At 39.5% G+C, this 8,462-nt stretch overlaps 1 non-coding gene and 1 pseudogene across 1 annotated transcript; one reads left to right on the top strand and one right to left on the bottom strand.

Annotated features, from left to right (window-relative positions):
* Positions 1 to 1,552: 1,552 nt before the first annotated feature.
* LOC132043394 (small nucleolar RNA R71) lies at positions 1,553 to 1,656 on the bottom strand. The gene has a single exon (XR_009411795.1). It is a non-coding gene; the product is annotated as a small nucleolar RNA R71 (small nucleolar RNA).
* Positions 1,657 to 7,700: 6,044 nt separating this feature from the next.
* LOC132043393 (histone H3.3-like) lies at positions 7,701 to 8,095 on the top strand (annotated as a pseudogene).
* The last annotated feature ends 367 nt before the right edge of the window (positions 8,096 to 8,462 follow it).

The following is an 8,462-nucleotide window of genomic DNA, read 5'->3' as shown; positions in this document are numbered from 1 at the left end:
AAGCGCTTAAATTGATAAAGTTAGAGCGACATCAAGGTATGTAAGGCTAGTTCCTTCCTTTTCTAAGTCATGATCCTTACAATATGACTTCCTTATTTTTCCCCGATTCTCTTACATTTCGGAAACTATGAGCCTATGTCTAGACGAGCTTCTCATGATATAAAGATAAGAGATATGTTACGAATATGATAATGATGATGATGAGTCTAAGCCTAGAGATACCAACGCTTATGTTATGATAGTTCTTGTGAAGCTAACGATTCCTTGATGCTATTTATTGTTGCTAAACTCACCTTATAATGCTAGTTCCTTCAAGGTGAGGCATGATGATCATGACTACTCCATAATGGAATCGGGGGTCCTCGACCTTATGTCACCCCGATAGAGGTGTAGTATTTAATTTATTTCTAATGCATGCTTTATGATAATTACACGATGGTGAGATTACACCGTGCCTAGATGGCCGGGCATGAAACCGCTGAGGCGGGCAGCTTATGATTACACCGAGCCTAGAGGTCCGGGCTTGACACCGTGAAGGCGGGCAGCTTATGATTACACTGTGCCTAGAGGGCCAGGCATGACACTACTAGTGGGCGGCGTGTGATAGTTACCCGGGCACGGGTTAATGATAATGGTATATTTGATATGCATAACATGTGTGTCCTTTTTAAGGCTAAGCAGGTTATGTCTTCGCCTCATGTTTCATCATTCCTTTATTATGCTTGTATTATTCTTGGCATTCATACTTAGTACACTTTTTGTACTGATGTCCTTTCCTTTTTGGTCGCTGTGTTCATGCTCACAAGTAAACAGGGAGACAGTGCAGACCCGTAGGAGCTTATCAGCAAATTCACAGGAGCACTCCACTACTCCGGAGGTGCAACTTATGGTCATATTCTTTTGTGTATATATATTTGGGCACGACGGGGTCCTGTCCCGTCATTATGTCTCAGTACTCTAGTAGAGGCTCATAGAATCGTCCGCGTGGGTAATAGTTACCCCTAGATACATCAGTGTATATTTATGTATATCATTTTTGCAGCCGAGAGGGCTTATGTATATTTACGCAGTATCTTGGTGATTATGTATGTTCAGGTTGGTTATGATGATTAGCATAACGAGTGGTGCTTGGTAGTCAGCTCCGGGTACCCCTCATGGCCCCCTAGTTGGGTTGTGACTGTCATGTGGCTCACCTAGACATGAATGTGAATGGATGATGAGAGGTGCCCGGTGGGTTAGCTCTGGGTGCCCGTCATGGCCCTCCGGTTGGGTCATGACAGCTAAGCACTCCTAGTCTTACCCCAAAAGTACGGGCTATAACATTCCTAACTTACCGACTTTTGATGAAACTTATTTTCTTTGATTCGTTTAACTTCTAAACCCTCCAACATGTGCTATACATGGTTTTAAACACTTATAAATTTGAGAATGGTCCTGTTCTCCGAGCTTACATCGACTAACTTACGATGAACTTAACGCATAAAATTACGAGATATAAAAAGATTTTATCAAGGTGTTCATTGATAAATTCTTTTCATCAAGGAAAACAAAGAAGCTGAGATGGAAAATTGCTAACTTTACCTAGAAAGAATTTGAATCCCTACCACAAGCATGGGAAAGGTACAAGGGTTACTTGAGAGACTGTCCACATTGCATGCAACCGAACGAGATCCTCGGGCACTATTTTATGGAAGGGCTAAGACATGACTCAAGGGCATTGTTGAATGCTTCAACTCAAGCCCAGATTTTTACTAAAACATATGATGAGATGGAGGCACTTCTAAATCTAATGTCTGTAGGTTGTCAGGATTACTCAGAACCAAGTCGCTGAGGACTAACACAAAAAATTATTGGGGTACTCTCAAGTACATGATGTTACAACTATTAGAGAAATTGGTCAACTTGTTCATTCTATTAACAAGTTGGTTAGTGCTCTAAATGCAAATCAGGTAGAACAGGTGCAGCAAGTACGATCAACTTGTGAGGTTTGTGGTGACGATTATGCGTATGTGAATTGCCCGCCCAATCAAGAGTCTGTTTATTATGTTAGGAGAAACAAGTTTGAGAATAATTACAATAAGAACTATCGAATCACCTGAATCTCTCATATGGTGGTAATCTGAATAATCAGAGGCCACAAAATAATTTCGAACAACCTCAAGCTCCGAAACCTTAGGGTCCGGAGACAGGTGGTTTTATGGAAGATATGATTAAGAAATAGATGGCGTAAAATATTTCTCGAGATCTTGAAGCAGGTACATGTCAACATCCCTTTAGTGGATCTCTTGCAGGACGTTCTGAAATATTCTAAGTACATCAAAGACGTTGTTGCAAACAAAAGGCGTCTGACAGAGTTCGAGACAGTGGCACTTACTGAAGAGTGTTGTTCCAGAGTGAGGAGTAAAATCTCTCCAAAGCTGAAAGATCCAGGCAATTCCTCTATTTCAATCACTATTGGAAACATTGAGGTTGGTCGCGCATTATGTGATTTGGGTTCTAGTATCAATTTGATACCAACTTCTGTGTTCGAAATGTTGGGTTTGGGTGAGCCAAGACCAACAATGGTGACATTGTAGCTTTCATACAGATCTCTAGCATACCTTAACGGTATAATTAAAGGTGTTCTTATGAAAGTGGGACTTTTATCCTCCCAGTTGATTTCATCATTCTTGATTACGAGGCTAACAAGCAAGTGCCTCTCATTCTTGGGTGGGGGGGGAGGGGTATTTTCAGAACTGCTGATGCTATATCCGATTCAGAGAGGGTAAAAGGTCTAAGACAGTTGATGGGCAAGAAGAAACTTTTGATGTGTTCAGATCCACTAAATTGCCTGCCCATTATGAGGAGCTCAAAATGACAACCATTACAAAGCCTGAGTTGACGAGTGCGAAACTTGATTATTTCTTGTCTTCTAAAGATACTTTGGAGAGGGAACTTGTAAAAAGAGGAGCAAGTAGGCGATGAAGAAGTCAAAGAATTTTTCTTCATTCTTGACAATTATTACGCATATATGCAGGGAAATAAGCCATTCGAGGAACTCGAGGGGCTAGACACGTGGAAGAAACCAAATCCCTCTATTGAAGAGGCTCTAGTTCTTGAACTTAAACCTTTAACTTCTCATCTTTGTTATTCTTATTTGAGCAGTGATAACACACTGCCCGTGATTGTCTCTACCTTTTTTATCTGTTGTGCAGGTTGGACGTATGTTGCGAGTGCTCAGGGATAGAATAAGAGCTCCTGGCTGGACTATAGCTGACATTTGGGAGATTATTATCTCATTTTGCACGCATAAAATTTTGATTGAGGAGGATAGATGACCCAGCGTCGAGCAGCAGAGACGGCTAAACCCAATTATGAAAGTGGTAGTGAAGAAAGAAGTAATGAAGTGGCTTGATACAAGCATTATGTACCCCATCTCTTACAGTAAATGTGTTCCAAAGAAGGGGGCATGACTATTTTTAAGAACGACAAGGAAGAGCTGGTGCCGCAGAGAACTGTAACAGGTTGGTGGATTTGCATTGATTACCACAAGCTAAACATTGCTACCGTAAAAGGATCATTTTCCTTTACCATTCATGGGCCAGATGTTAGATAGACTTGCACGCCACGACAATAATTATTTCCTGGATAGTTATCCGGGTTACAACTAGATCATGATAACATCGGAAGATCAGGAGAAAACCACCTTCACATGCCCCTATGGCACTTTTGCATTTCGGAGGATGTCGTTCGGGTTATGTAATGCACCAGGTATTTTCCAGAGATGTATGATGGCTTTTTTCGTAGACATGGTGGAAAAATATGTTGATGTATTTATGGATGATTTTTCTGTATTTGGAGACTCGTTCGATGACTATTTGCAACATCTGGATGCGGTACTAGATCGTTGTGAGAAGAAAATTTTTGTTTTAAATTGGGAGAAGTGTCACTTCATGGTTTGAGAAGGTATTATTCTCGGTACCAAAAAGTCAAGTAGGGGCATTAAAATCGACAAGGCTAAGGTGGAAGCAATTGAGAGGCTACCACCCCCATCTTCTGTGAAAGGGGTGTGTAGTTTCTTGGGACATGCGGGTTTCCATCCATGAGCTAGAATGTCCCGTGGGGCAGTTGGCGATTTCTCAAACTGCCAAACCACATGCTCTTCCAAGAAATATGGAGAAGAATCCAAAGGAAACAGTTCAGGCTCTGTCGTTAAGCAATGGAAGACAACAAATAGAAGTACCATCAAAGTGCAAAAACATAGAGACTGAATTTATTCCCACCAACAAAATCAAAATCGACTAGAAAAATGCTAAAAAGGCACACAGCAGTCAGAAGTTGTGGTGTGTAAGCCACCATTATCATTTCCATAGAGGTTCTAAAAGCAGAAAACGGATTCAGCTTGTAAAGTATTTCTTAAGATCTTGAAGTAGGTACATGTCAACATCCCTCTGGTGGATCTTTTGTAGGACGTTCTAAAATATTCTAAGTACATCAAAGACGTTGTTGCAAACAAAAGGCGCCTAACAGAGTTAGAAACTGTGGCACTTACTGAAGAGTGTAGTTCCATAGTGAGGAGTAAAATCCCTCCAAAGCTGAAAGATCTGGGCAGTTTCACTAATTTAATAACTATTGGAAACATTGAGGTTGGTCACGCATTATGTGATTTGGGTGCTAGTATAGATTTGATACCAACTTCTGTGTTCAAAATGTTGGGTTTGGGTGAGCCAGACCAACAACGGTGACATTGTAGCTTTCATACAGATCTCTAGCATGCCTTGATGGTATAATTAAACATGTTCTTATGAAAGTGGGGACTTTTATCCTCCCAGTTGATTTCATCATTCTTGATTACGAGGCTGACAAGAAAGTGCCTCTTATTCGTATGGGGGGGGGGGGGGTATTTTCATCTACTGCTGATGCTATATCCGAGTCAGAGATGGTAAAACATCCTTAACGGTTGATGGGCAAGAAGAAGCTTTTAACGTGTTGCAGCCACTAAATTGTCTGCCCATTATGAGGAGCTAAAAATGACAACCATTGCGGATCCTTTGTTGACAAGTGCGGTACTTGATAATTTCTTGTCTTTTAAAAATACTTTGGAGAGGGAACTTGTAAAAAGAGAGCTAGTGAGTGATGTAGAAGTCGAAGAATGTCTCTTCATTCTTGAAACTTCTTGCACATATGTGCAGGGAAATAAGCTATTCGAGGAACTCAAGAGACTAGACACGTGGAAGAAACCAAATCCCCCCATTGAAGAGGCTCTAGTTCTTGAACTTGAACCTTCAACTTCTCATCTTCATTATTCTTATTTGAGCAGTGATAACACACTGCCCATGATTCTCTCTACCTTTTTATCTGATGTGCAGGTTGGATGTGTACTACGAGTGCTCAGGGATAGAATAAGAGCTCTTGGCTGGACTATATCAGACATTCGAGAAATCATTAGCTCATTTTGCATGCATAAAATTTTGAAGAAAGAGGATAGATGATCCGTCATTTGTCGAGTAGCAGAGAAGGCTAAACCCCATTATGAAAGAGGTGGTGAAGAAGGAAGTAATGAAGTGGCTTGATGCAAGCATTAGTTACCCCATCTCTGACAGTAAATGTGTTCCAAAAAAGGGGGCATGACTATTATGAAGAATGATAAGGATGAGCTGGTGCCGCAGAGAACTGTAACCGGTCGGCGGATTTGCATTGATTACCGCAAGCTAAACACTTCTACCAAAAAGATCATTTTCCTTTACCATTCACGGACCAGATGTTATATAGACTTGCAGGCACGAATAAAATTGTTTCCTGGATGGTTATTCGAGTTACAACCAGATCAGGATAGCGTCGGAAGATCAGGAGAAGACCACCTTCACATGCCCCTATGGCACCTTTGCATTCCAGAGGTTGTCGTTCGGGTTATGTAATGCACCAGGTACTTTCCAGTTATGTATGATGGCTATTTTCGTAGACATGGTGGAAAAATATGTGGATGTATTTATGGATGATTTTTCTATATTTGGAGACTCGTTCGATGACTATCTCCAACATCTGGATGCGGTACTAGATCGTTGTGAGGAGACAAATTTGGTTCTAAATTGGGAGAAGTGTCACTTCTTAGTTTGAGAAGGTATTATTATCAGGCACAAAATCTCAAGTAGGGTCATTAAAGTCGACAAGGCTAAGGTGGAAGCAATTGAAAGGCTACCACCCCTATCTTTTGTGAAAGGGGTGTGTAGTTTCTTGGGACATGGAGGTTTCTATTGGCAGTTCATCAATGATTTCTCGAAGATTGCAAATTTGGTGTGCAAGTTGCTGGAGAAAGGGGTGATCCGATGGGAAATCTTTCCTATCGGAGTGATGCAAATAGTAACCGAATAGGATAAGGACATATAACAATAGCTGAATTGGCTAAGTGTTGAGATTAAGAGCTTAAATGGCAGAGAACCTGATGGGAAATGATTTCGTGTAGTGTATGGACCCCACGAGTCTCCCATGGGTCACATATTTCCTATTACACAGTGTGTGTATACCGGTGAAAGATGGCCTTTGCATCGCATTTTCATACCATGTCATATCATATCATATCATTGATTCTTTGCTATTGTCTTACTTGAAGGATTGGTTGAATTATACTTATCTCACTTGACTGATTTCTTGACTATTTATTGAATTGGGTAATTTTCCTATCTTTACTTGTTGGATTACAAATATGTCTTAATAAACTAATAGCAGATAAGTGTGGGAGTAAGAATTAGGAAGACAAACCCTCGTTTTAGTTTAGGGTTGGTCGGAAGACAATCATAACTGATTCCATCGAAGTAATTGATATCCTCACCAATGGCAGTGTTGTGCGCACGTTATTCTCACTTAGCTAATGATTGCAGATCAATGATGGAGTCAAGCATGCTTGGATATTCGAATGATGTCACATAGGAGTGTACAAACAAAATCGATAAATAGCACCCACCTGATAATCCGAGTTAACTCCTGAAAAAAATCTGATTATAGTTCGGTTTGATTTGATTTGGTATTGAAAAAAAAAACCGACCATAATAATTCGAGTCAACGACTAGAATGGGCTATTCTAAGAAAAATATTTTCTTTTATTAATAGAACCATTCATAAGTATGATATCTGAGCAGTGTCAGCTTAAATTACAGCCTTCCCAAGTGTGATATTATCAATTTCTTCATGCAACTTCTTTTATACTTCATATTGTAAAATAAGTTCCGCCATCATCCACTCTGTTAAGAATGGAATAATTAAATACATTGCACGAAATCACTTTTTCCCATACAATGTGTACATATTTTGCTAAAGAAGCATGATTTAAGTCTCATAATATTATTTACTTTTCCATTCATCTGTGATTTTTAAGTAATTTTTTATATGGGATCACCAGATAACTAGGAATAGAGATCTTTTTTTTTTACTAGGAGAAAGAAATGTAAATTCTAAACTAAAATGTAAAAGGTACTTACCCAATAAATTCTATGATAAGTCATTCAATAAAAGTATGTGAAAATTACCTGTTAGAAAATTATAGTAATGTGACACGATTACTAAATAAATTTTTGGTAAGTAATGAATAAGTCAACAAATTCTCATTGATAGCTTCCTTCAATATTTCATCCTATATAAACTAGTAATATTTTCTTTTGCATTCACAAAGCAGAGAAGAAGAATAACAAGAAGGAAGAAATAAAAAGAAGAAAGAATAAAAAAAGATGGCTCGTACCAAACAAACTGTTTGTAAGTCCACCGGAGGGAAGGCCCCTAGAAAGAAACTTACTACCTAGGCTGCTAGTAAGTTTGCTCCTACTATAAGTGGATTGAAAAAGCCTCACAGATACCACCCTAGTACAGTAGCTCTTCGTGAAATCCGTAAGTACCAGAAGAGTACTGATCTTTTGATTAGGAAGCTCCCATTCCATAGTCTTGTTCATGAATTACCCAGAACTTCAAGACTGATATGCGTTTCCAGAGTCATGATGTGTGGGCTCTGCAAGAGGCGGCTGAGGCCTACTTGATACGATTGCTTCAGGGCACCACACTTTGTGCCATTCATGCAATGCGCGTGACCATTTAGCTTGCTAGGCATATTAGGGGTGAGCGTGATTAAGTTGCACAATTGTGGCAGTTTTATTGTTGCTTTTCTAGATTTTTTTTTTGTTTTTGTGAAGGCTTAATTTTGGGAATGAAATCTAATTGTTTCTTGATTCTTAAATTTGTAAGGTGGGATGAACGTGTGCTGTAATTGTTGTTTTGTTTGGGAGGCGGAAAGGCATAGTATTTGTTTGAATCTCTCTAAAAGTTTTATTTGTCAAGCTACTGGTGTCGAACAATATTTCAGAATTTGCATGTAATGGCTAGCTGAACTACTATTTCGTGAAAAAAAAAAAACCGAAAAGTTTCACTTTCTAACATCAAATTCTCTCTCTCTCTCTCTCTCTCACCCCCAAATCACAAATCTCTTCCCTGTGTATCAA

This window comes from Lycium ferocissimum, unplaced genomic scaffold (assembly GCF_029784015.1).
Source record: "Lycium ferocissimum isolate CSIRO_LF1 unplaced genomic scaffold, AGI_CSIRO_Lferr_CH_V1 ctg2382, whole genome shotgun sequence".
In the NCBI taxonomy this organism is placed as follows: Eukaryota; Viridiplantae; Streptophyta; class Magnoliopsida; order Solanales; family Solanaceae; genus Lycium; species Lycium ferocissimum.
This window is presented reverse-complemented; position numbering and strand designations above follow the sequence as displayed.